Below are 27775 nucleotides of genomic sequence, written 5' to 3'. Positions count from 1 at the left end.
CCAAGGCACCTCGGAGGTGCCTTCCCCCTTTAGGACTCTCCCTTTATCTTATCTCTTGGCGCATGGGCCTCTTGGGGCTGGTTCCCTTGGCCCATATAGGCCAAGGCGCACCCCCCACAGCCCATGTGGCCCCCCGGGGCTGGTGGACCCCTTGGTGGACCCCCGGACCCCTTTCGGCACTCCCGGTACAATACCGATAAAGTGCGAAACTTTTCCGGCGACCAAAATAAGACTTCCCATATATAAATCTTTACCTCCGGACCATTCCGGAACTCCTCGTGACGTCCGGGATCTCATCCGGGACTCCGAAAAACTTTTGGGATACCGCATACTAATATCTCTATAACCCTAGCGTCACCGAACCTTAAGTGTGTAGACCCTACGGGTTCGGGAGACAGGCAGACATGACCGAGACGACTCTCCGGTCAATAACCAACAGCGGGATCTGGATACCCATGTTGGCTCCCACATGCTCCTCAATGATCTCATCGGATAAACCACGATGTTGAGGATTCAATCAATCCCGTATACAATCCCTTTGTCTATCGGTATGTTACTTGCCCGAGATTCGATCGTCGGTATCCCTATACCTTGTTCAATCTCGTTACCGGCAAGTCTCTTTACTCGTTCCGTAACTCACATCATCCCGTGATCAACTCCTTGGTCACATTGTGCACATTATGATGATGTCCTACCGAGTGGGCCCAGAGATACCTCTCCATTTACACGGAGTGACAAATCCCAGTCTCGATTCGTGCCAACCCAACAGACACTTTCGGAGATACCTGTAGTGCACCTTTATAGCCACCCAGTTACGTTGTGACGTTTGGTACACCCAAAGCATTCCTACGGTATCCGGGAGATGCACAATCTCATCGTCTAAGGAAATGATACTTGACATTAGAAAAGCTCTGAGCAAACGAACTACACGATCTTGTGCTAGGCTTAGGATTGGGTCTTGTCCATCACATCATTCTCCTCATGATGTGATCCCGTTATCAACGACATCCAATGTCCATGGTCAGGAAACCGTAACCATCTATTGATCAACGAGCTAGTCAACTAGAGGCTTACTAGGGACATGGTGTTGTCTATGTATCCACACATGTATCTGAGTTTCCTATCAATACAATTCTAGCATGGATAATAAACGATTATCATGAACAAGGAAATATAATAATAACCTATTTATTATTGCCTCTAGGGCATATTTCCAACAGTCTCCCACTTGCACTAGAGTCAATAATCTAGTTCACATCACCATGAAAAGAGGTCACATCACCATGTGACCAACATCCAAAGAGTTTACTAGAGTCAACAATCTAGTTCACATCACTATGTGATTAACACTCAATGAGTTCTGGTTTGATCATGTTATGCTTGTGAGAGAGGTTATTAGTCAACGGGTCTGAACCTTTCAGATCCGTGTGTGCTTTACGAATATCTATGTCATCTTGTGGATGCTACCACGCGCTATTTGGAGCCATTTCAAATAATTGCTCTACTATACGAATCCGGTCTACTACTCAGAGTCATCCGGATTAGTGTCAAAGTTTGCATCGACGTGACCCTTTACGACGAACTCCTTTTCACCTCCATAATCGAGAAAATTCCTTAGTCCACTAGGTACTAAGGATAAGTTTGACCGCTGTCATGAGATCCTTTCCCGGATCACCATTGTACCCTCTTCACCAACTCATGGCAAGGCACACTACATGTGCGGTACACAGCATAGCATACTATAGAGCCTATGTCTAAAGCATAGGGGACGACCTTCGTCCTTTCTCTATCTTCCGCTGTGGTCAGGTCTTGAGTCTCACTCAATACTCACACCTTGTAACACAGCCAAGAACTCCTTCTTTGCTGATCTATTTTGAACTCTTTCAAAATCATGTCAAGGTGTGCTGTCTTTTGAAAGTATCATCAGGTGTCTTGATCTATCTCTATGGATCTTGATGCCCAATATGTAAGCAGCTTTTATCCAGGTGTTCCTTTGAAAAACTCCTTTCAAACAACCCTTTATGCTTTCCAGGAATTTTACATCATTTCAGATCAACAATATGTCATTCACATATACTTATCAGAAATGTTGTAGCGCTCCCACTCACTTTATTGTAAATACAAGTTTCTAACAAACTTTGTATAAACCCAAAAACTTTGATCACTCTATCAAAGCGTATATTCTGACTCCGAGATGCTTGCTCTAGTCCATGGAAGGATCGCTGGAGCTAGCATACCTATTAGCATCCTTAGGATCGACAAAACCTTTCTGATTGTATCACATACAACCTTTCCTCACGAAAAACTGGTAAGGAAACTTGTTTTGACATCCATCTGCCAGATTTCATAAATGTAGCTAATGCTAACATGATTCCGACGGACCTAAGCATCGCTACGGATGAGAAAAAACTCATTGTAGTCAACTCCTTGAACTTGTGAAAAATATTCTTTGCCACAAGTCGAGCTTCATAGACGGTAACATTACCGTCCATGTCCGTCTTCTTCTTAAAGATCCATTTATCTCAATGGCTTGCCGATCATCGGGCAAGTTCACCAAAGTCCATGCTTTGTTCTGATACATGGATTCTATCTCGGATTTCATGGCCTCGAGCTATTCATCAGAATATGGGCCCACCATCGCTTCTCCATAGCTCGTAGGTTCATAGTTGTCTAGCAACATGACTTCCAAGGCAGGATCACGCATTACTCTGAAGTAGTGCGCATCCTCGTCATCCTACGAGGTTTGGTAGTGACTTGATCCGAAGTTTCATGATCACCATCATAAGCTTCCACTTCAATTGGTGTAGGTGCCACAGGAACAACTTCCTGTGCCCTGCTACATACTAGTTGAAGCGACGGTTCAATAACCTTATCAAGTCTCCACCATCCTCCCACTCAATTCTTTCGAGAGAAACTTTTCCTCGAGAAAGGACTCGTTTCTAGAAGCAATTACTTTTGCTTCCAGATCTGAAATAGGAGATATACCCAACTGTTTTTGGGTATTCTATGAAGATGCATTTATCCGCTTTGGGTTCGAGCTTATCAGCCTGAAACTTTTTCACATAAGCATCGCAGCCCCAAACTTTTAAGAAACGACAACTTAGGTTTCTATAAACGGTGTCGTCTCAACGGAATTGTGTGGTGCCCCTTTTAAAGTGAATGCGGTTGTCTCTAATGCCTAACCCATAAATGATAGTGGTAATTTGATAAGAAACATCATGGTATGCACCATATCCAATAGGGTGCAGTTATGATGTTCGGACACACCATCACACTATGGTGTTCCAGGCGGTATTAATTGTGAAACACTTTCCACAATGTCTCAATTGTGTGCCAAACTCATATCTCAGATACTCATCTCTATGATCATATCACAGACATTTTATCCTCTTGTCACGACGATCTTCAACTTCACTCTGAAATTACTTGAACCTTTCAATAATTCAGACTAGTGTTTCGTCAAGTAAATACACTCAGCATCTACTCAAATCATCTGTGAAGTAAGAACATAACGATGTCCAGTGCATGCCTCAGCACTCATTGGACTGCGTAGATCAAAATGTATTAATTCCAATAAGTTGCTCTCTTGTTCCATCTCACTGAAAACGAGGACTTTCAGTCATTTTGCCCATGTGGTATGATTTGCATGTCTCAAGTGATTCATAATCAAGTGAGTCCAAACGATCCATCTGTATGGAGTTTCTTCATGCATATATACCAATAGACATGGTTCGCATGTCTCAATCTTTTCAAAAATGAGTGAGTCCAAAGATCCGCCTACATGGAGCTTCTTCATGCGTTCTACACCAATATGACTCAAGTGGCAGTGCCACAAGTATGTGGTACTATCATTACTATCTTATATCCTTTTGGCATGAACATGTGTATCACTACTATCGAGATTCATTTTAGGTGCAAGACCATTGAAGGTATTATTCAAATAAACAGAGTAACCATTATTCTCCTTAAATGAATAACCGTTTTGCGGCAAACATAATCCAATCATGTTCAACGCAAACACCAAATCTCGATGGTAGAGGGAGCATGCGATGCTTGATCACATCAACCTTGGAAACACTTCCAACACATATCGTCATCTCACCTTTAGCTAGTCTCCATTTATTCCGCAGCTTTTATTTCGAGTTACTAACACTTAGCAACCGAACCAGTATCTAATACCCTGGTCCTGCTAGGAGTACTAGTAAAGTACACACTCATATAACGTATATCCAATATACTTCTGTCGACCTTGCCTGCCTTCTCATCTACCAAGTATCTAGGGTAGTACTGCTTCAGTGACCGTTCCTCTCATTACAGAAGCCCTTAGTCTCGGGTTTGGGTTCAACCTTGGGATTCTTCACTAGAGCAGCAAACGACTTGCTGTTTCATGAAGTATCCCTTTTGCCCTTGCCCTTCTTAAACTAGTGGTTTTACTAACCATCAACAATTGATGCTCCTTCTTGATTTCTACTCTCGCGGTGTTAAACATCGCGAATAGCTCAAGGATCATCATAATTATCCTTGATATGTTATAGTTCATCACGAAGCTCTACTAGCTTGGTGGCAGTGACTATGGAGAACTATCACTATCTCATCTGGGAGATTAACTCCCACTCGATTCAAGCGATTGTGGCACTCAGACAATCTGAGCACACGCTCAACGATTGAGCTTTTCTCCCTTAGTTTGCAGGCTTAAGAAACTTGTCAGAGGTCTCATACCTCTTGACGTGGGCACTAGTCTGAAATCCCAATTTTAGTCTTCGGAACATCTCACATGTTCTGCGACATTTCAAAAACGTCTTTGGTGCCACAATTCTAAACCGCACTAAACTATCACGTAGTCATCAAAACGTGTATGTCAGATGTTTCGTAACATCTACAGACGACGCTGAGGTTCAGCACACCGAGCGGTGCATTAAGGACATAAGCCTTCTGTGCAGCAATGAGGACAATCCTCAGTTTACGGACCCAGTCCGCATAATTGCTACTACCAACTTTCAACTAAATTTTCTCTAGGTACATATCTTAAACAGTAGAACTAAAGCGTATGACATAATTTGTAAAGACCTATTTGATTATGTTCATGATAATGAAGTTCATCTGATTATGAACTCCCACTCAGATAGACATCCCTCTAGTCATCTAAGTGAAACATGATCCGAGTTTAACTAGGCCGTGTCCGATCATCACGTGAGACGGACTAGTCAAGATCGGTGGACATCTCCATGTTGATCGTATCTTCTATACGACTCATGCTCGACCTTTCGGTCCTCCGTGTTTCGAGGCCATGTCTGTACATGCTAGGCTCGTCTAGTCAACCTAAGTGTATTGCGTGTGTTCCGAGGCCATGTCTGTACATGCTAGGCTCGTCAACACCCGTTGTATTCGAACGTTAGAATTTATCACACCCGATCATCACGTGGTGCTTCGAAACAACGAACCTTCGCAACGGTGCACAGTTAGGGTGAACACTTTCTTGAAATTATTATAAGGGATCATCTTACTTACTATCGTCGTTCTAAGCAAATAAGATGCAAAAACATGATAAACATCACATGCAATCAAATAGTGACATGATATGGCCAATATCATCATGCTCCTTTGATCTCCATCTTCGGGGCACCATGATCATCTTCGTCACCGGCATGACACCATGATCTCCATCATCATGATCTCCATCATTGTGTCTTCATGAAGTCGTCACGCCAACGATTACTTCTACTTCTATGGCTAACGCGTTTAGCAACAACGTAAAGTAATTTACATGGCGTTATTCAATGACACGCAGGTCATGCAAAATAATAAAGACAACTCCTATGGCTCCTGCCGGTTGTCATACTCATCGACATGCAAGTCGTGATTCCTATTACAAGAATATGATCAATCTCATACATCACATATATCAATCACATCTTCTGGCCATATCACATCACATAGCACTTGCTGCAAAAACAAGTTAGACGTCCTCTAATTGTTGTTGCAAGTTTTTACGTGGTTTGTAGGTTTCGAGCAAGAACGTTTCTTACCTACGTATGACCACAACGTGATTTGCCAATTTCTATTTACCCTTCATAAGGACCCTTTTCATCGAATCCGATCCGACTAAAGTGGGAGAGACAGACATCCGCTAGCCACCTTATGCAACTAGTGCATGTCAGTCGGTGGAACCTGTCTCACGTAAGAGTACGTGTAAGGTCGGTCGGGGCCGCTTCATCCCACGATGCCGCCGAATCAAGATAAGACTAGTAACGGCAAGTAAATTGACAAAATCGACGCCCACAACTACTTTGTGTTCTACTCGTGCATAGAAACTACGCATAGACCTAGCTCATGATGCCACTGTTGGGTAACGTAGCAGAAATTCAAAATTTTCTACGCATCACCAAGATCAATCTATTGAGTAATCTAGCAACGAGGAGAGACAGCCACCCGCTAGCCACCTTATGCAACTTGTGCATGTCAGTCGATGGAACCTGTCTCACGTAAGTGTACGTGTAAGGTCGGCCCGGGCCGCTTCATCCTACAATGCCGCCGAAACAAGAAAAGACTAGTAGCGGCAAGAAGAATTGGCAAACTAAACGCCCACAACCTTTGTGTTCTACTCGTGCATAGTAACTACGCATAGGCCTGGCTAATGATGCTACTGTTGGGAATCGTAGCATAATTTAAAATTTTCCTACGCTCACCAAGATGCATCTATGGAGTCTACTAGCAACGAGGGGAAAGGAGTGCATCTACATACCCTTGTAGATCGCGAGCGGAAGCGTTCCAATGAACGTGGATGACGGAGTCGTACTCGCCGTGATCCAAATCACCGATGACCGAGTGCCGAACGGACGGCACCTCCGCGTTCAACACACGTACGGTGCAGCGACGTCTCCTCCTTCTTGATCCTGCAAGGGGGAAGGAGAGGTTGATGGAGATCCAGCAGCCCGACGGCGTGGTGGTGGATGTAGCGGGTCTCCGGCAGGGCTTCGCCAAGCTTCTGCGAGAGAGAGAGAGAGAGGTGTTGCAGGGGAGGAGGGAGGCGCCCAAGGCTGTAGGTTGCTGCCCTCCCTCCCCCCTTTATATAGGCCCCCTTGGGAGGGGGGGCCGGCCAAAACCCATCTAGGGTTGGGGGGGCGGCGGCCAAGGGGTGCAAAGGGGTTGCCTTGCCCCCCAAGGCAAGGGGGAAGTCCCCCCACCCTAGGGTTCCCAACCCTAGGCGCATGGGGGGAGGCCCATGGGGGGCGCCCAGCCCACTAGGGGCTGGTTCCCTTCCACTTTCAGCCCATGGGGCCCTCCGGGATAGGTGGCCCCACCCGGTGGACCCCCGGGACCCTTCCGGTGGTCCCGGTACAATACCGGTAACCCCCGAAACTTTCCTGGTGGCCGAAACTGGACTTCCTATATATAATTCTTCACCTCCGGACTATTCCGGAACCTCTCGTGACGTCCGGGATCACATCCGGGACTCCGAACAACTTTCGGGTTTCCACATACATATATCTCTACAACCCTAGCGTCACCGGACCTTAAGTGTGTAGACCCTACGGGTTCGGGAGACATGCAGACATGACCGAGACGCCTCTCCGATCAATAACCAACAGCGGGATCTGGATACCCATGTTGGCTCCCACATGTTCCACGATGATCTCATCGGATGAACCACGGTGTCGAGGATTCAATCAATCCATATGCAATTCCCTTTGTCAAACGGTATGTTACTTGCCCGAGATTCGATCGTCGGTATCCCAATACCTTGTTCAATCTCGTTACCGGCAAGTCTCTTTACTCGTACCGCAATGCATGATCCCGTGACTAACGCCTTAGTCACATTGAGCTCATTATGATGATGCATTACCGAGTGGGCCCAGAGATACCTCTCCGTCACACGGAGTGACAAATCCCAGTCTCGATCCGTGCCAACCCAACAGGCACTTTCGGAGATACCCGTAGTGCACCTTTATGGTCACCCAGTTACGTTGTGACGTTTGGTACACCCAAAGCACTCCTACGGTATCCGGGAGTTGCACGATCTCATGGTCTAAGGAAAAGATACTTGACATTGGAAAAGCTCTAGCAAACGAAACTACACGATCTTTTATGCTATGCTTAGGATTGGGTCTTGTCCATCACATCATTCTCCTAATGATGTGATCCCGTTATCAACGACATCCAATGTCCATAGTCAGGAAACCATGACTATCTGTTGATCAACGAGCTAGTCAACTAGAGGCTTACTAGGGACAGGTTGTGGTCTATGTATTCACACATGTATTACGATTTCCGGACAATACAATTATAGCATGAATAATAGACAATTACCATGAACAAAGAAATATAATAATAACCATTTATTATTGCCTCTAGGGCATATTTCCAACACCCAATATTTAAGCAGCTTTATCCAGGTCTTCCTTTGAAAAACTCCTTTCAAACAACCCTTTATGCTTTCTAGAAATTTTACATCATTTCGGATCAACAATATGTCATTCACATATACTTATCAGAAATGTTGTAGCGCTCGCACTCACTTTATTGTAAATACAAGTTTCTAACAAACTTTGTATAAACCCAAAAACTCTGATCGCTCCATCAAAGCTTATATTCTGACTCCGAGATGCTTGCTCTAGTCCATGGAAGGATCGCTGGAGCTAGCATACCTTTTAGCATCCTTAGGATCGACAAAACCTTTCTGATTGTATCAGATACAACCTTTCCTTACGAAAACTGGTAAGGAAACTTGTTTTGACATCCATCTGCCAGATTTCATAAATGCAGCTAATGCTAACATGATTCCGACGGACTTAAGCATCGCTACGGATGAGAAAATCTCATCGTAGTCAACTTCTTGAACTTGTGGAAATACTCTTTGCCACAAGTCGAGCTTCATAGACGGTAACATTACCGTCCACGTCCGTCTTCTTCTCAAAGATCCATTTATCTCGGATTTCATGGCTTCTAACCATTTGTCGGAATATGGGCCCACCATCGCTTCTCCATAGCTCGTAGGTTCAGTATTGTCCAACAACATGATATCTCAGACAGGATCACGTACCACTCTGAAGTAGCACGCATCCTCGTCGTCCTACGAGGTTTGGTAGTGACTTGATCCGAAGTTTCATGATCACTATCATAAGCTTCCACTTCAATTGGTGTAGGTGCCACAGGAAAAACTTCCTGTGCCCTGCTACACACTAGTTGAAGTGACGGTTCAATAACCTTATCAAGTCTCCACCATCCTCCCACTCAATTCTTTCGAGAGAAACTTTTCCTCGAGAATGGACTCGTTTCTAGAAACAATTACTTTTGCTTCCAGATCTGTAATAGGAGGTATACCCAACTGTTTTGGGTTTTCTATGAAGATGTATTTATCCGCTTTGGGTTCGAGCTTATCAGCTTGAAACTTTTTTCACATAAGCATCGCAGCCCCAAACTTTTAAGAAACGACAACTTAGGTTTCTCTAAACGGTGTCGTCTCAACGGAATTGCGTGGTGCCCCTTTTAAAGTGAATGCGGTTGTCTCTAATGCCTAACCCATAAACGATAGTGATAATTTGATAAGAGACATCATGGTATGCACCATATCCAATTGGGTGCAGTTATGATGTTCGAACACACCATCACACTGTGGTGTTCCAGGCGGTATTAATTGTGAAACACTTTCCACAATGTCTTAATTGTGTGCCAAACTCGTAACTCAGATACTCATCTCTATGATCATATCACAGACATTTTATCCTCTTGTCATGACGATCTTAAACTTCACTCTGAAATTATTTGAACCTTTCAATAATTCAGACTTGTGTTTCATCAAGTAAATACACTCAGCATCTACTCAAATCATCTGTGAAGTAAGAGCATGACGATATCCACTGCATGCCTCAGCACTCATTGGACTGCATACATCAAAATGTATTACTTCCAATAAGTTGCTCTCTTGTTCCATCTTACTGAAAACGAGGCCTTTCAGTCATCTTGCCCATGTGGTATGATTTGCATGTCTCAAATGATTCAAAATCAAGTGAGTCCAAACGATCCATCTGCATGGAGTTTCTTCATGCATATATACCAATAGACATGGTTCGCATGTCTCAATCTTTTCAAAAACGACTGAGTCCACAGATCCATCTACATGGTGGTTCTTCATGCGTTCTATACCAATATGACTCAAATTGCAGTGCCACAAGTATGTGGTACTATCATTACTATTTTATATCTTTTGGCACGAACATGTGTATCACTGCGATCGAGATTCATTTTAGGTGCAAGACCATTGAAGGTATTATTCAAATAAACAGAGTAACCATTATTCTCCTTAAATGAATAACCGTATTGCGATAAACATAATCCAATCATGCTCAACGCAAACACCAAATCTCGATGGTAGAGGGAGCATGCGATGCTTGATCACATCAACCTTGGAAACACTTCCAACACATATCGTCATCTCACCTTTAGCTAGTCTCCATTTATTCCGCAGCTTTTATTTTGTGTTACTAACACTTAGCAACCGAACCGGTATCTACTACCCTGGTGCTGCTAGGAGTACTAGTAAAGTACACATTCATATAACGTATATCCAATATACTTCTGTCGACCATGCCTGCCTTCTCATCTACCAAGTATCTAGGGTAGTACTGCTTCAGTGACCGTTCCCCTCATTACGGAAGCACTTAGTCTCGGGTTTGGGTTCAACCTAGGGATTCTTCACTACAGCAGCAAACGATTTGCTGTTTCATGAAGTATCCCTTTTGCCCTTGCCCTTCTAGAAACTAGTGGTTTTACTAACCATGAACAATTGATGCTCCTTCTTGATTTCTACTTTCGCGGTGTCAAACCTCGCGAGTTGCTCAATGATCATCATCTATCCTTGATATTTATAGTTCATCACGAAGCTCTAATAGCTTGGTGGCAGTGATTATGGAGAACCATCACTATCTCATCTGGAAGATTAACTCCCACTCGATTCAAGTGATTGTAGTACTCAGACAATCTGAGCACATGCTCAACGATTGATCTCTTCTCCCTTAGTTTGCAGGCTTAAGAAACTTGTCAGAGGTCTCATACCTCTTGACGTGGGCACTAGTCTGAAATCCCAATTTCAGTCTTCGGAACATCTCATATGTTCTACGACGTTTCAAAAACATCTTTGGTGCCACAATTCTAAACCGTTAGCATTACGCACTGAACTATCACGTAGTCATCAAAACGTGTATGTCAGATGTTCCGCAACATCTACAGACGACGCTGAGGTTCAGCACACCGAGCGGTGCATTAAGGACATAAGACTTCTGTGCAGCAATGAGGACAATCCTTAGTTTACGGACCCAGTCCGCATAATTGCTACTACCAACTTTCAACTAAATTTTCTCTAGGAACGTATCTTAAACAGTAGAACTAAAGCGTATGACATAATTTGCAAAGATCTTTTGACTATGTTCATGATAATTAAGTTCATCTGATTAATGAACTCCCACTCAGATATACATCCCTCTAGTCATCTAAGTGATACATGATCCGAGTCAAACTAGGCCGTGTCCGATCATCACGTGAGACGGACTAGTCATCATCGGTGAACATCTCCATGTTGATCGTATCTACTATACGACTCATGTTCGATCTTTCGATCTCTTGTGTTCCGAGGCCATGTCTGTACATGCTAGGCTCGTCAAGTCAACCTAAGTGTTTCGCAGGTGTTCCGAGGCCATGTCTGTACATGCTAGGCTCGTCAACACCCGTTGTATTCGAACGTTAGAATCTATCACACCCGATCATCACGTGGTGCTTCGAAACAACGAACCATCGCAACGGTGCACAGTTAGGGGGAACACGTCTCTTGAAATTTTAGTGACGGGTCATCTTACTTACTACCGTCATTCTAAGCAAATAAGATGCAAAACATGATAAACATCACATGCAATCAAATAGTGACATGATATGGCCAATATCATTTTGCACCTTTGATCTCCATCTTCGGGGCACCATGATCATCTTCGTCACCGGCACACCATGATCTCCATCATCATGATCTCCATCATTGTGTCTTTATGAAGTTGTCACGCCAACGATTACTTCTACTTCTATGGCTAACGCGCTTAGCAATAAAGTAAAGTAATTTACATGGCGTTATTCAATGACACGCAGGTCATACAAAAATAAAGACAACTCCTATGGCTCCGGCCGGTTGTCATACTCATCGACATGCAAGTCGTGATTCCTATTACAAGAACATGATCAATCTCATACATCACATATATCATTCATCACATCCTTTTGGCCATATCACATCACATAGCATACCCTGCAAAAACAAGTTAGATGTCCTCTAATTGTTGTTGCATGTTTTACGTGGCTGCTATGGGATTCTAGCAAGAACGTTTCTTACCTACGCAAAAACCACAATGTGATATGCCAATTTCTATTTACCCTTCATAAGGACCCTTTTCATCGAATCCGATCCGACTAAAGTGGGAGAGACAGACACCCGCTAGCCACCTTATGCAACTAGTGCATGTCAGTCGGTGGAACCTGTCTCACGTAAGAGTACGTGTAAGGTCGGTCGGGGCCGCTTCATCCCACGATGCCGCCGAATCAAGATAAGACTAGTAACGGCAAGTAAATTGACAAAATCGACTCCCACAACTACTTTGTGTTCTACTCGTGCATAGAAACTACGCATAGACCTAGCTCATGATGCCACTGTTGGGTAACGTAGCAGAAATTCAAAATTTTCTACGCATCACCAAGATCAATCTATGGAGTAATCTAGCAACGAGGGGAAGGGGAGTGCATCTACATACCCTTGTAGATCGCGAGCGGAAGCGTTCAAGAGAACGGGGTTGATGGAGTCGTACTCGTCGTGATCCAAATCACTGATGATCCTAGCGCCGAACGGACGGCACCTCCGCGTTCAACACACGTACGGAGCAGCAACGTCTCCTCCTTCTTGATCCAGCAAGGGGGGAGGAGAGGTTGATGGAGATCCAGCAGCACGACGGCGTGGTGGTGGAAGTAGCGGGATCCCGGCAGGGCTTCGCCAAGCGCAAGCGGGGAGAAAGAGGTGTCACGGGAGGGAGAGGGAGGCGTCAGGGCTTAGGTTTCTGCTGCCCTCCCTTCCCCCCACTATATATAGGGCCAAGGGAGAGGGGGGGCGTAGACTTGGCCCTTCCTCCAAGGAAGGGTGCGGCCAGGGAGGAGTCCATCCTCCCCAAGGCACCTCGGAGGTGCGTTCCCCCTTTAGGACTCTCCCTTTATCTTATCTCTTGGCGCATGGGCCTCTTGGGGCTGGTTCCCTTGGCCCATATAGGCCAAGGCGCACCCCCCACAGCCCATGTGGCCCCCCCGGGGCTGGTGGACCCCTTTGTGGACCCCCGGACCCCTCTCGGCACTCCCGGTACAATACCGATAAAGTGCGAAACTTTTCCGGCGACCAAAATAAGACTTCCCATATATAAATCTTTACCTCCGGACCATTCCGGAACTCCTCGTGACATCCGGGATCTCATCCGGGACTCCGATCAACTTTCGGGTTACCGCATACTAATATCTCTATAACCCTAGCGTCACCGAACCTTAAGTGTGTAGACCCTACGGGTTCGGGAGACAGGCAGACATGACCGAGACGACTCTCCGGTCAATAACCAACAGCTGGATCTGGATACCCATGTTGGCTCCCACATGCTCCTCGATGATCTCATCGGATGAACCACGATGTTGAGGATTCAATCAATCCCGTATACAATTCCCTTTGTCTATCGGTATGTTACTTGACCGAGATTCGATCGTCGGTATCCCTATACCTTGTTCAATCTCGTTACCGGCAAGTCTCTTTACTCGTTCCGTAACTCACATCATCCCGTGATCAACTCCTTGGTGACATTGTGCACATTAGGATGATGTCCTACCGAGTGGGCCCAGAGATACCTCTCCGTTTACACGGAGTGACAAATCCTAGTCTCGATTCGTGCCAACCCAACAGACACTTTCGGAGATACTTGTAGTGCACCTTTATAGCCACCCAGTTACGTTGTGACGTTTGGTACACCCAAAGCATTCCTACGGTATCCGGGAGTTGCACAATCTCATGGTCTAAGGAAATGATACTTGACATTAGAAAAGCTCTGAGCAAACGAACTACACGATCTTGTGCTAGGCTTAGGATTGGGTCTTGTCCATCACATCATTCTCCTCATGATGTGATCCCGTTATCAACGACATCCAATGTCCATGGTCAGGAAACTGTAACCATCTATTGATCAACGAGCTAGTCAACTAGAGGCTTACTAGGGACATGGTGTTGTCTATGTATCCACACATGTATCTGAGTTTCCTATCAATACAATTCTAGCATGGATAATAAACGATTATCATGAACAAGGTAATATAATAATAACCTATTTATTATTGCCTCTAGGGCATATTTCCAACAAATATTAGTTAGAAGTAGCATCTTCGTGAGAGGTTCATTGCTACTTCTAAAGTTAAATTGTGATCAGTTAGACAGAATAGGTGGATTAAGAAGTAATTGAGGCAAGAAGCGAGAACCATATACAAAACTAACATGGATGAACAATTGGAACAACGTCGGGGTAGAAGATCACAGTGAAGATGAGACCAGGTTCTGCTATTTCCATCAACGTTTGTGCGCCAACTTACAGTCCGTAACACTTGAGAAAGTTTATCCAAGTTCGGCCATAAAAAAAGCATCGATCTTCTTGGTTCATGAACCCAACTCGAAACTTATACCGATGGCTTGTCTTCACTGTTACCATTAAACTGGTGTATTCAGTTATGGCAAGGCCGAGCATCTTGAGTACATGTGTTCTGGCAGATCAAGGAATGCACTGCAGGAAAAATGATATGAGAACACAATGTATTCCCTATATCCAAATCTAGAAACAATTTCCTCCTTCACGCCAGTGTTGACCATGATACTAGTACCTTTTATCCAAATATAGCAATCCAAATTGCCAAATTAGTCGACAGCATGTTCAAAAAACCCCACCCTCCCGGATAGAAAAGAGGATTCTAGGAACATCTGTGCTCGTTTTAAAATGCTATGTTCTCGCCGAGGGCGCAGAAACCTGTAGGGTCCTCGCACTTTGGGCACTTCAAATGAAACACACTAGATTCAGTAGGAAGAAAAATGCATCAACGGTGGCGGCTGCCATCCTAGGAGTACCCGCGACCAAGGGACTTGGATTTATCGGGGATGGATGAAGAATTCGTACCAGGTTCTCCATGAGAAAACCCTATGCAATCGCCGAGCGGGGGTTTTCTCTGAGCAAGCAGACGAGGGAGAAGGGGATTCAGGGCCAGTGAAATATTGCCGCTTCGTCCGTCCAGCTTACTGCTAAAGCTGGAAAGGTGGGGGTTTTTGTGATTTGATGGATCATTGAGCATTAATGCGGCGCTACGACCAGGGTGTGTCTACCGTGCAGTTGTGCACTCTAATTTGGTGCATATGGAACGTGGACCCCGTTGCCAGATGCCCCACATATCAACGAAAGGAAGTAGAAAGACAGGAGTAACTAGTTATTACACATAAATATATTTTTGACAGAGAGATATCCCTCTGTAAAGAAATATATAGATCTTTTATATCACAACTTTATAAATAAGAAAAATCAAGGGGAATATATATAACATATATAATTATAAAAAACAGAGTTTTTTTAACATGGTATAGACGAGTTGGTGATGATGGTGTGTCTGCCATCATGCAATATAGGCCGTCCGATTTATATCTGACGGATAGGAAGGAAACTATGGCAATTTTGCAAAAAGTTACCCACACACCTCTCCACATTTGCAAATAAGGCCTTCCCTCGTTCATCCTTTTCTCTCACAAGATAAAATACTGATACAAATGCATCTTGATGTTACGTGCAACGCACGGGCATTATGGGGGTTCAGCTGAGAAATACTCAGACAGGCTCACGGTTCTGGACTTTGGACCACAGGTCGGTGGGCCTGCATGTTTGGGGGCCCATGTGTTCTACCTCAGCGCTTTCCATATTGCAAGCGGTCGGTACGGCGCTGGTTTTAGATGCTGTCGCAAAGCGAATACACAAAATTGAATAAAGCACGGCAGCTGTTGGAATGAAATCAAACGACAGTTCCTAACCAGCAATCAGAGTTGCAATTCTATCAACGATAGTGTCGTACTACTTATACACATAGGACACTTGTTTCACCATGCCGGAGTATTTCATCAAAGTCTCGGAGGATAGATCAGTTCGGCAGTTGCGTGCTGCTACTGAAGAATTTCAAAGTTGATTTGGACCAGCTCTCCTTGCCGAGAAAGTTCGATTTTGACATCATCCCCTACCGCAAGATATGTTTTAGATTTGAACCTTGACCATCCTTTAGCATCAATCATCATGCGACCATCCTTTGTACTTACGGTATATTGAGCAGGTTCATTCACACCAAGGCTGTGCATGGTAAGAGAAACATGGCCACGGTCGCCCGGATTGTTGAACGACTCCCTCGTTGCTCTAGGAATTTTCTGTTTGCAAACAAGAAGACATACACAAACAGTTAGATCAACACAATGAATCATGTGAAACAATATGGAAAGAAAAAACAACGAAGCACTTGGGCGGCCAATGCTTACCAAGAAGGTGGACATGTCAGTTTTTGTAAGGACTTTGGTATATGAAGTGCGAACTGTAGCCCAGTCTGTTGCCGGTGCAACTGTTGGTTCCGTTGCCGCTGCAGGGCCAGAGCAGATACAAGTGCAAGTGTTGGTGCAAGTGTCACGACCGGATTTTGGGATATAAATTCCCAGAAAAAACGGCCTGTGTGCTCACCAGCCCCAGGATTACTGTTAGCTGATGAGGTACCAACTTGATACAAGAATTCCAAGCAAGGAACAAAATATGTAGTACAAGACCATTTAGGCCTAGGAGTACAACATTTGGTTTCTAATGGTTGAGGGCGGAAGCGGTTGGGGTACCTCTGCGTCTATGGGACTCCATTTCCCACAAGAACAGCTGACCAGGATAACTCCTATCTTTGCGAGGCTGCAAACGTCAACAGCGTAGGTTCCGAGGTTGTCACCGCGATGCATACCTCCACGCAAGGAAATCTGGCCAAGACAATAGCCAGGGACAAGCCAGTGAGTACGTTTGAATGTACTCGCAAACATTAAGAACGCGGGTATAATATATCAAACATGCTCCGAATTAATTAGATGATCACATGTCTGTCACACAAAAAAAATACGAAAATACTGGGTGCCAAACGAGTGTCTGAATGACTCCTCGGGCGGAAAACGCAGAAATAATAATACTGGTGCCAAACGAGTGTCTGAATGACTCCTCGAGCGGAAAATGCAGAATAGTAATACTGGTGCCAAACGAGTGTCTGAATGACTCCTCGAGCAGAAAATGTAGAAATAATAATGCCGCAGTCGGGCGTCTGAGCGACACCACATAAAGGGCTTATAAAAGGTAAATGAACAACAAGCATGCCGCAGTCGGGCGTCTGAGCGACGCCATAGAAAGGGCTTATAAGAGAATAATCACAGTGAATATCCAGGAGGTAGAACCATCCCAGGGATACTCAAAAATATACGTAACACAAATGGTTAGTCCAAAATAATAAAGATTATAATCCATATGCCATAATCTTAAACAAAACTTAGATCTGTCGTTTCTCCATCCGAAAACCGATAATTTAGTCAAGCCGTAGCTCCATCCGAATATCGTTGCTATGATCCAGTTAACCGTGTCTCCATCCGAATACCGTTACAGAGTTCTAGTTAAATCGTTCTCCATCCGAATGCCGTTACAGAGTCTCAACTCAGACTGTGGCCTTTACTTAAGAACATGACTATCCGACAAGATATATCCTCTGCAGAGGGAGTACCATTTTCCACGAGTAACGGGATTACTCAGTCCCTTGGGACTAATTCCGTCTACGGTCTTTTGACTGAAAACACGCCTGACCTGCACACACCAGCTTAACCCACCAGTGTCTGGAATCACCCACGACACCTGCCAAGCAAAACTCTAAGTGGGGAGGCTACAACCTCGAGTAGCATGGGATCACAAAATTTATAACGCGCGCATACTAGGGGAGCTACCCCCCTCGGCTCCAACCGGAAACACCCATGCCCCCGGACCGAATGACAGGCTTTAATCCGTGGCCACGGGACCTACATCACGGCCTCTCTGTACGGTGTGTGCTTGGAAAGGGGTTGACAACCTACTGAACCATACCCCGTCCCCTGCAGGAACAAGTGGTGGTACCAACAAAAAGGAAGCTATTGATCAAGACTCGGTCTACAACCAACTCCAGTGGTCCAAGTGTCCTCCAACAATAGTACCACTAGTGAAATAAATCACCACTCCTCGAGCCTCACCAAGCTATGCCGGGCATACTCGTCTCGACGAGGGATTAGGGACAAGCTCGTGTCTACCCAAGACCACAACTTTCCCGGCTTCCTACCGGTGTGCAAGAGAAGCTCACGAGGGTGATCCAAATGATTAGTGTGTCCATTTGTTGACCACAAAACAACTCCAAAGTGCGCTCATGCACGAGACTATACCGATACATAAAGCTATCACATACTCCAAGTCAAAAAGGTGTTGTAACCATAACAAAACACCTCCCAAAATATTATGCCAGAGTTCAGAAATGCTTGCCTTCAAGAGTATGCAAAGGATGCACTTATTGGAAGCTTTCCTTTTTCTCCAAAAATCCTATCTTGCAAAATACACAAATACAAATATTTCAAACACAGTACCAAAACCTGTCTCAAATATTTTTTAAATAAATCTTAAAATAAACTAGATGAAATTTTAGGGAGGTAGGAAAAAGAATCAACTCATTTGGAGATTTATTTTAAAAGTTATAGCTAGTCAAAGTTTGGTCAAATCTCTATTTTTATAAAATCAGAAAAAAGGAAAACGCTTCGAGGGAAATACGCTTACGCAGCAGAGAAACGCACGCAGGGTTTTGCGCCACCACTTAACCAGAGAGGGCGGACGCGCGGGCCACTGACAGTGGGTCCAGAGGGCCCACTAGTCAGGTTTGACTGGTCTCCCTCTCCCTCCTTTCTCTGCGCCCGAACGGTGGCGGGGCTCCGGCGATCGCCGTCGACGAACGGCTGCACCTCACGGGCATCCAAGAGCGGGGATGGAACGGCTAGACCGAGGCGGTCCTTTGGGTGGTCGAAGGGTCGTCGGAGGTGGAAGGAATCGCCGGCGGCGAGCTCCGCGGCGGAGAGGGCTACGGTGGTGAAGTGCTTTTTGTGCTCCGGTGGTCTCTGATCGAAGATGAGCAGCTGGGTAGCTCCGCAAGGACCAGAGGGGGCGACTAGTGGTGTTGGATTGGCGAAAGGGTGGCCGGCTGCGACGAATCGCACCGGAGCTTAGCGGCGGCCGAGCTGGCCGGAGTTGAGGGAGACGGCAACTACAGGCCGATTCACTACGCGGGAAGCTCTACGGGGAGTGTCTGATGTCGCCTGCGTGCTCGGGGGGGGGGGGCTCGGGGTTCCCTTTTATAGCGTGACAAGGCTGGCTCCGCGGCGGCAGAAGATAAGATCGCCGGCGACCACTTTCCTGTAGTTGCAGGGCATCGTGGCGGCGACGAAAGCGTGCCGACGAGCGGGAGGATAAGCACGGCCTGTGCTCTGAGGCAGCTGTCGTGCGTTGGTGGCTTGGGCGGCGCCGTCCGCGGCGGAATCCACTGCCGACGCCGGCGTGCCGCCAAGGGCGCGGCCAGCGGCGCAGCAGGGCGCCAGAGATACCGTGGAGCAGGGGGCGGCTAGTGCGTGGTTCAGCGATGCAGAGGGGGCCAGGGTCGGGTCGCGTCGAGTGTGGCAGTGCGGCGTGTCGGCGTAGTGCGCGCGCGTGCAAAACGTGCGCTCTGGGCGCGCCCAGAGCACGCACGGCACCTGTTCGACGAAATGCCAGCGTGCTCTAGAGCTCGAGGGTGGAGCTGGCACTGCATAGGATGGAGGTAGGGGTAGCAAGGCACTCAGTGGACAAGGTGGATAGGTCAGGGGTTCAAGTCCACAATGCAAACCAGAGAGCTTGCCAAAAGTGACTGTGCACACCAGGTGTTCGACAGAATGCCAAATGCACTTAGGCAACTCTTGGAGTGGCCAAAATCTCCAGATCAGTGCCTCTTTAGATGCAGGAGATGGTGGTAAGATTAGTTTGGCAAAAACAGAAAGTTGATAGTGCAAGTTTTGCAATAATCCAGTTTTGGACAGCAAACAGAAGGGTTTAGAGCATGCACTTCAAAACCTCCAATGAGCCCAATCTCCTGGACTTAAGAGTTTGGTAGGGAGGGCTACAAGTAGGAGAAAGCTCAGGGTTACTAGAGCAAGGAAAAATAAGGTTGCAGTACAAGTCACCAATTTGGGCCAGGATGCAAAAGAGGTTGATCCACTCAAATTTTTCAAAGAACATCACTGGGTTTTTGCTTGAAGACGGATTGTATACATCCATTGACATCTCCAAACACTTGGAAGAATTTTTAGAAGAATATTTAAATGGGTTGCGGTGCAAAAGTGCCTACTGGACCAGATTGGAAAAGTTGGTGAAGAGCTCAAAATCTCCAATGGCCAGAAGGTATTTTTGCATAAAAGTGATGTGGAACCATCACATGACATCCCCAAATTTTGGTGGAATTTTTGAATGCATTATTAAAAAGGGTGTAGTGCAAAACAGGCCCCAAATGCAAAAGGGGTCATTTTAAAGGGATAAAGCTTTGAGAAAATAAATCTTGCAACATTTGAATGCAATGATAAATAATTGTTTTATTATAGAGAGAAATCAAGTCCAACAATACCTTCTGAGAGTTTTACCACTAGAGGCAAGAATCCAAAATCACAAAAGGCAAAACTTGACAATTGAAAAAGTTTTATTTCCTGGCAACATTTTAATAAATAAAACAAGGCCAAAAATTTTGGGGTGTCACAACACTACCCCCCCTAAGAAAAATCTCGTCCTCGAGATTTGTTAAAAGTTGTTTTGAACAGGAATCGTTTTGAAATAAATTTGTTTTTATCAAAGAAATCCTCCAATTGCACAAAAACCAAATGGCTACCGTGAGAGGGCAATAAGTGGTGTAAAACCACAGTATGGTACACTGGCGTAGTGTGAAAAAAAAATCCACGGTTAGGGAAAACGAGATATTTCTACGCAGATACAGTAATTTAGAATAAATTCTAAATTACTAAAATACGCTGGTCGCACCCGAGAGCACAGTGCTCTCTCTGGCTGACAGGTGGGCCCAGGGCCCACTGTCGGCCTCTTCTCCTACCTCTGGCTCTCTCTTCTCTCTCGCGCGCTCTCCCGCGCCTCCTCCACCGGCGATGCCTAGCTCGTAGGGCATCGAGGCCGTACCATGGTAGTGTGCAGCGTGCTAGCTGCCGGTGCAGCGTGCACTCACCTCCCGGGCCAGGGCGCTGTCGGCACTGCTCGCGGACTCGCCTCCGAACACCGGCGGTCGAGCGACGAGTGGCGCTGGTGGACCTCCCCCACCGTACACCGATCTCGGGCTATAAAACGATCGCGGTGCTCCTCTCTTCTTCCTCACACCCGGCCTCACTTCCACTCCTCCTCCTTCTCCTCCATAGCTGCTGGCAGGAGCTCGAGCCGAGGCTCTAATGGCGGAGGCAATGCCGGACTGGTACGTGGTCCTGGTGTGTGGAGGCTTGGCGGTGCTGCTGGGGTTCTCCGTGCTCCTGTGCGCGATGATCCTGGATGATCGTCGTGATGCTGCCGCTCGAGTGTTAGCTCTTCGTGGTGGCGACGATCACGTGGATTAGGCGCGGCATCGTGGCTGACTGCTGTCGGTGTGCTGGGGCAGCTCGTGCCCAAATGGTCACTTACAAACCTCCCTCACTGAGACTGTGGTGTCCTCGAGTGTGGTTAGATAGGCGCAAAATGTCCTCAAGGATTTGTAACAGTGCTCGAGATCGAGTGGTGGCTGCTGAGAGTTTGCTGTAACGATGCTGCGCGAATAAAATGAATCTATGCCGTGAAAATGTATACGCGGCAGTGACACGGGGGAAAGAAATCTCCTCGTAAAGTATGTTGTGAGAGAAGAAATAATTAAAACAAAACCAACAGTAGCAAAACTGCTCACATAATTGAAACTAAAGCAAAAAGAAATGGTTTCGTCGCACAATATTTTTTACGAACATGCTGTAACACAAAAATACAAGTACTGGACAAAAAATACATCGGAGGTGTTTACATGGAAAACAGTAAAAAGATAGGGTCCTGAGAAAACGCCTCTGGCACTGGGGCACACTCCTCTTCTATCGGGGGAAGCGGGTTGACCAGCCGATGAATGCGCCCTTCTTGGTCAGGCCTCAGTGGTCTGCCAATAGCGATCCGAGGATTCAAATCAGCGAGGCTCTGGAGATAACCCATTACCCGCTGAGTTAAACGCTCCTGAGCGATGACGTACTGGGCAAGGTTGGCCAGTACTGGATCTCTCTCAATGCGCCCACCGGGAAAAGATGCAACTTCTGCGGGTGTTGCACGACTCGGAAAATAATAGTATCCTCGCTCGCTGGCATAGGGTACTGCAAATCGATGACGAGTGAGCGCCTCGTATGCAGCAGCTTCTATGGCCATCTGCGGAGTCGGCATGGATTTCCCCACGAAGGAGACTTCCGTTGGGTCTTGGTTTGGGTAGGCGGGAGGGATGTGCACCACTGCCCAATATTTCGAGGTGGATGGAGTGATCCTCGATTTGAGCAACTCGTACTGGGGTGGACGGGTGGCACTCATAGTACTGCAGGTAAAGTCCCACAATAATTTGACAAAACTGCCGGGGGTTGTGTCTGGGGTTCTCAGATAAATACTGGGGGTCGACATGGCGAGGAAAGGCTGTGAGTGCTGCGCACAAAGGTGAGGGGTGCTCGGCAAGGTCACGAAGTGGCCTTTATATAGCACCGGGGCTGGGATATCTACCGGGGTGAAAGGTAACTGGCTGACGATCCTGTACTCGGGTCAAAGCCACAGATATACATATCACATAAATGTGACGCATTACTGTGGGAGCCGACGGGGTTGGTCTGGGTAGCTGTGCCCGAAAATAAAAAATGCAACTGTACACCAACGTACATATGCATAGCTACTACTCCAAAAATAGGAGCGCTCAAACAGACAGCATGCAACAAAAGCGCTACAAGGCCACACATTACAAAGCGTAGGAAAACTAAGGCTCGATACAACTTTGAGCGACTTAGTCCACTTCGTTGATGTCTAAGTGGGCTGGCCTTGCGGACGCCGATGCTTCTCCACGGTTCTCACCGTCGGGATTTGCTGGCTGAGGCTGAGGTGCTGCAGGGTCGGGGAAAAGGTGATGACCATCCCGGGGGTTGTTGGCCCAAATCCCGTTGGAATGGGTTTCCAAAAGGCGGCGAAGTGCTTCTGGGGTCACCAAATTGCTCTGGTTGAGGGCTGGCGCAGACCTCGAGGGATCGATCGGGTGTCCGAACAGCACGACTTACTTGATGTGAAATTGCAGCAAAAGAAAGAAAACATGACATTAAATCAATAAGATTTAGAAAGTAAATCAATAAGATTTACTTGATGTGACACGAGTGAATCCTTACCAGGAAATCACTATGTTGAAGTACTAAACAGAAGATTGGTCGTCCAACTACGTGTGGCATGCAGGGCCTGTTGGGGAACGTAGTAATTTAAAAAAAATTCCTACGCACACGCAAGATCATGGTGATGCATAGCAACGAGAGGGGAGAGTGTCGTCCACGTACCCTCGTAGACCATAAGCGGAAGCGTTATGACAATGCGGTTGATGTAGTTGTACGCCTTCACGATCCGACCGATCCAAGTACCGAACACACGGCACCTCCGAGTTCAGCACATGTTCAGCTCGGTGACGTCGCATGAACTCACGATCCAGCAGAGATTCAAGGGAGAGTTCTGTCAGCACGACGGCATGATGACGGTGTTGATGATGCTACCGACGCAGGTCTTGGCCTAAGCACCGCTACGATATGACCGAGGTGGATTATGGTGGAGGGGGGCACCGCACACGGCTAAAAGATCAACTGATCAACTTGTGTGTCTATGGGGTGCCCCGTGGCCATGTATATAAAGGAGTGGAGGAGGGGGAGGGCCGGCCCTCCTATGGCGCGCCCTGGAGGAGTCCTACTCCCACCGGGAGTAGGATTCCCCCCTTGCCTAGTTGGACTAAGACAGAAGAAAGCGGCAGAGAAGGAGGAAGGAAAGGGGGGTGCCGCCCCCTCCTAGTCCAATTCAGACTGGAGGGAGAGGGGGCGCGCGGCCTGCCCTGGTCTCCTCTCTCTCTCCAGTATGGCCCAATAAGGCCCATACACTTACGGGGGGGGTTCCGGTAACCTCCCGGTACTCCGGTAAAATCCCGATTTCACCCGGAACTATTCCGATGTCCAAAAATAGGCTTCCAATATGTCGATCTTTATGTCTCGACCATTTTGAGACTCCTGATCATGTCCGTGATCATATCCGGGACTCCGAGCTACCTTCGGTTCATCAAAACACATAAACTCATATTATCGATCATCACCGAATGTTAAGCGTGCAGACCCTACGGGTTCGAGAACTATGTAGACATGACCGAGACACGTTTCAGGTCAATAACCAATAGCGGAACCTGGATGCTCATATTGTCTCCTACATATTCTACGAAGATCTTTATCGGCCACACCGCATAACGACATACGTTGTTCCCTTTGTCATCAGTATGTTACTTGCCTGAGATTCGATCATCGGTATCTTAATACCTAGTTCAATCTCGTTACTGGCAAGTCTCTTTACTCGTTCCGTAATACATCATCCCGCAACTAACTCATTAGTTGCATTGCTTGCAAGGCTTATAGTGATGTGCATTACCGAGAGGGCCCAGAGATACCTCTCCGACAATCGGAGTGACAAATCATAATCTTGATCTATGCCAACTCAACAAGTACCATCGAAGACACCTGTAGAGCACCTTTATAATCACCCAGTTACGTTGTGACATTTGGTAGCACAAAAAGTGTTCCTCCAGTATTCGGGAGTTGCATAATCTCATAGTCATAGGAACATGTATAAGTCATGAAGAAAGCAATAGCAATATACTAAATGATCAAATGCTAAGCTAACGGAATGGGTCAAGTCAATCACATCATTCTCTAATGATGTGATCCCGTTAATCAAATGACAACTCATGTCTATGGCCAGGAAACTTAACCATCTTTGATTCAACGAGCTAGTCAAGTAGAGGCATACCAGTGACACTTTGTTTGTCTATGTATTCACACATGTACTAAGTTTCCGGTTAATACAATTCTAGCATGAATAATAAAGATTTATCATGATATAAGGAAATATAAATAACAACTTTACTATTGCCTCTAGGGCATATTTCCTTCAGTCTCCCACTTGCACTAGAGTCAATAATCTAGATTACACAGTAATGATTCTAACATCCATGGAGTCTTGGTGCTGATCATGTTTTGCTCGTGAGAGAGGCTTAGTCAACGGGTCTGCAACATTCAGATCCGTATGTATCTTGCAAATCTCTATGTCTCCCTCTTTGACTTGGTCATGGAAGGAATTGAAGCGTCTCTTGATGTGCCTGGTTCTCTTGTGAAATCTGGATTCCTTTGCCAAGGCAATAGCACCAGTATTGTCACAAAAGATTTTCATTGGACTCGATGCACTAGGTATGACACCTAGATCGGATATGAACTCCTTCATCCAGACTCCTTCATTTGTTGCTTCCGAAGCAGCTATGTACTCTGCTTCACACGTAGATCCCGCCACGACGCTTTGCTTAGAACTGCACCAACTGACAGCTCCACCGTTCAATATAAATACGTATCCGGTTTGTGACTTAGAGTCATCCGGATCAGTGTCAAAGCTTGCATCGACGTAACCATTTACGATGAGCTCTTTGTCACCTCCATAAACGAGAAACATATCCTTAGTCCTTTTCAGGTATTTCAGGATGTTCTTGACCGCTGTCCAGTGATCCACTCCTGGATTACTTTGGTACCTCCCTACTAAGCTAATAGCAAGGCACACATCAGGTCTGGTACACAGCATTGCATACATGATAGAGCCTATGGCTGAAGCATAGGGAACATCTTTCATTTTTTCTCTATCATCTGCAGTGGTCGGGCATTGTCTGACTCAACTTCACACCTTGTAACACAGGCAAGAACCCTTTCTTTGCTTGATCCATTTTGAACTTCTTCAAAAGTTTATCAAGGTATGTACATTGTGAAAGTCCAATTAAGCGTCTTGATCTATCTCTATAGATCTTGATGCCTAATATATAAGCAGCTTCGCCGAGGTCTTTCATTGAAAAACTCTTATTGAAGTATCCTTTTATGCTATCCAGAAATTCTATATCATTTCCAATCAACAATATGTCATCCACATATAATATTAGAAATGTTACAGAGCTCCCACTCACTTTCTTGTAAATACAAGCTTCTCCAAAAGTCTATATAAAACCATATGCTTTGATCACACTATCTGTCGTGGAATTGTCACGGCAGATGTCCTTAGTGTGAGGACTTAGTCGCGAGGCCAACGCATCTATGTGGTAGCTTGAGAGGGGTTGAGCGGAATCGAGAGACGCAACACAAGACAAGGATTCAGACAGCTTCGGGCCCCGGGAAACATCATCCGGTAACAACCCTACATGCTGTTTGAGGCTAGGTCTCATTATGATCACGAGGGCGTCGCCGTAAACCGGCTCTCCTAGTTGTGTCTAGCCCTAGAGATTGTTTCTTCTTGCTTGTCCCTCTTTGGGGAGCCCTGCCCCTCCTTATATAAGTTGAAGGGGCGGGTTACATGTAGAGTCCAACTCGGACTTAAGACTCAACTATTCTGACTTCTCTTCACGGGCTTATTAACGTCTTGAGCTTCATAACGTCTCGGGCTTCATAACCCCTGGCAACCCAGTTATCACCGTCTGCCGGATTATGACTGGTGCCGGTTTATGATGGTCTGCCGGTTTATGATGGTCCGCCGGTTTATGAACTGACTTAACACCTGCCTGATTATCATCTGACTTAACACCTGACGGGTTATCATCTGACTTGACTCCTGTCGGTTTACCACCAGCCGGTTTACCGTCTATCTTAGCCATGTGTCTTAACTGTCTGTCTTAACTGTCCGTCTTAACTGTCCGCCGGTTTACCAAGTCCCAGCCGGTTTATAACTCCGGCCGGGTCATACCGCGGGGTATATCCCCGACATTAGCCCCTAGTTTAATTTGGATTTATCCATGTTAAACTGATCCTGATCATCCTTAAGTCCTTGTCATTTCCTTCTTCTAGAAAATCCGGGTCAATAGGCCAACTTCATAATCAATTTGCTGACATTGTTTTGTCATAGATAAATATTGTGAAGAATAACTCCTTTGACTCAGCTCCCAATGCTTAACAAAAATATTGGTCTGTTGAAATACTCATCTGATCTTCAGCCGGTTTAAGAATGTAGAACTTTGCCGGTTTACAAATATTGATGGCACCGGGTCATAATTGTAGCTAACATCAAGCTTGAAAATATACCTCTTATATACCTATCACTTGTAGCCCCCAAGTCTTAAGAAGGTAGCATAACAATAGCTTAAGACTTGCTTCAATATAAATATCATAAATTTGAAGAAATCCAATTTGTTCATCCCAGTCACTAGTCATAAACTAAGTATTCCATATATGTAGTCCCCAAGTGCCGGGTTGTCATGCTTGCAGCAACCGGGGACTTGTAATTGCTTATAAAAACTTCAATCAGTGTAGCCCCCAAGGGTC

Source organism: Triticum aestivum, chromosome 1D (assembly GCF_018294505.1).
Source record: "Triticum aestivum cultivar Chinese Spring chromosome 1D, IWGSC CS RefSeq v2.1, whole genome shotgun sequence".
Lineage (NCBI taxonomy): Eukaryota > Viridiplantae > Streptophyta > Magnoliopsida > Poales > Poaceae > Triticum > Triticum aestivum.
Note: the sequence above shows the minus strand (reverse complement) of the source record.